Source organism: Primulina eburnea, chromosome 4 (assembly GCF_022965805.1).
Source record: "Primulina eburnea isolate SZY01 chromosome 4, ASM2296580v1, whole genome shotgun sequence".
NCBI lineage: Eukaryota > Viridiplantae > Streptophyta > Magnoliopsida > Lamiales > Gesneriaceae > Primulina > Primulina eburnea.
In genome coordinates, this window is record NC_133104.1 from 9,780,892 (window position 1) to 9,783,309 (window position 2,418).

Sequence of the window (2,418 nt, forward strand, 5' to 3'; positions counted from 1 at the left end):
AACCGACAATGAGGTAAGTAGTGTCATTAAATTTTGTCATTCAGAAGCATGCGGATGAAATTTTTCTTCAAAGAAACGGCTGCAAAAATCTTGCACTGTGGATTTTATTGGCCCACTTTGTTTAAAGACACGCACAAAATCTGCAAGATCTGTGAAAATTGTCAAAAATTGGGTGCGATTAAAAAAGAAACATGATGTCTTTTAATGCTATAATTGAAATCGAAATCTTTGACTGTTGGGGAATTGATTTTATGGGACTTTTTCCATCGTCGTTTGGATAATTGTATATTTTAGTTGCAGTTGATTATGTTTCCAAATGGATAAAGGCAATTCCATGTCGAACAAATGATCATAAAATCGTCATCAAATTTTTTTAAAAAATATTTTTAGTAGATTTGAAATTCCTCGAGCCATGATAAGTGATGGGGGAACTCACTTGTTAATAAACCATTTGCTTCATTAATGAAAAAATATGGTATTATTCACAAATTAACTACTCTTTCATCCTCAAACAAATGGGCAAGTTGAATTAGCTAATAGGGAGATAAAACAAATTTTGGAAAAAACTCTTAACCCAAACAAAAAATATTTTCCTCTACTACTTAATGATGGACTTTGGGTATATCGAACAGTTTTTAAAACATCATTGAATATGTCTCCCTATAGGTTGGTTTACGGAAAACATTGTTATGTGCCTGTGGAATTGGAGCATAAAGCTTATTGGGTGATCAAAACTTTTAATTCAAGCATGGATGATGCCAAAAAATTGCGCAAATTACAACTCAAAGAACTAGATTAACTCAGAAATGACACATATGAGAATTTAAGGATTTATAAAGCAAAACCAAATCATTTCATGATAAAACAATTTTTTGAAAATCTTTTGAGATTGGTAAAAAAAGTTTGCTTATAATTCGCAACTTCACATATCCAGGAAAATTACGATCAAGATAGACAGACCCATATGTTGTAAAGCATGTGTATCTTTATGGAACTGTGGACATTGAAAATCCTAAAAATGGTGATGTTTTTAAAGTAAATGGACAATGGCTTAAACCATTTTAGGAAAATGAAATCTTGAAGAAGAGTTTATTTCCCTTTCCGATCCTTGATTTATTTTTTTTTTGTGTTGTATTTAATTTGTTTGTTTTTATTTCAGGTTTCCTTAATTTTTTATTTTCTCTGCTAAATGGCGGATAATGGTACTCCGTGACTCTCATAGTCGGTTAAATCAGTTTTTCACAATTGCTGATACAAAAATAAAAAAAAAATCATTTTTTTTTCTTTTCAAAATGGATGAACTTCTCTCAAATTTTTTTAAATATTTTCCCTCTGTTTTTGAAAATGTTCTAAGAAAAATTTATGCAGGTAGGTGTGAAAGATTGAGATTGCTAATGCAAAAAAGAATTCCAGTATTCGTCCTGTAATAGAAGATAAGGTCCGATTTGGAGGAGAAGTTCCACAATTATTGCTCATCCGGTATTTTCTTGGATTAGAAAAAAACACTTATGCGAAAAAAACGAAGGGCCAAAAGGTTAGGGGTTTGTCATAAGTGTGCAAGATAGACTTGTGACAAACGATACAGATATTTGAGATGTGTTTCCAATAACAGAGAAGATATTATTGGTTTCATAAGAATGTGCTGAGTAGGAGTCTTTAGATAACATCTTATTGACTCTTGAGACGCATTCTAGTGAACACGTACATATTGAAATTCTCCGTTTATGGAAACAATTCCTAGATGAGCTTCATAGTCTTGGGAATCCAACTAAAAAAGATCATGTTTGCCAATTTATAAGAAAATTGGATGGGAAGCATATCCTCGACTCATTAGAAGGCGTTGAAGCCGTTTCTGGACGTAAAACCAGAGGAAAATTGTGAGCCACAATCACACTACTGTTTATATGCATATGTGTCATTATTGTTTTTACAGTTTATTCTGCTTACAACTGTGACTCATAGTTTTGTCATGATAACATATTACCTCTATAAAATCTCTCATCTTTCTCTCTATTTCGCAGACCAAAAAGAAAGTAAAAACATGGCTGGATTCTCTGCACAAACATTGAAAAATATTTGTGTATTTTGTCGGTCGAGTCCTGAAAAATGAAGTATTTGTAGGAGTCGCGAATAATCATGGAAATATATTGGTTGAGAAAAAATTCACTTGGTATATGGGGGAGGTAATATTATGTTAATGGGATCTGTTTCAACATCTGCTCATCTTGGAGATAGTCAGGTTTTGGGTATTATTCCTATAGTTTTAGCTGAAGGAAATATTACATGTGTTACGATTGAGGAGGAATTAAAAGTTTCTTCTATGTATGAAAGAATCACCAAAATGATTGAAAATTCTGATACTTTTATCGCACTACCAGGTGGTTTTGGTACATTAGAAGAAATTTTTGACACTGTTTC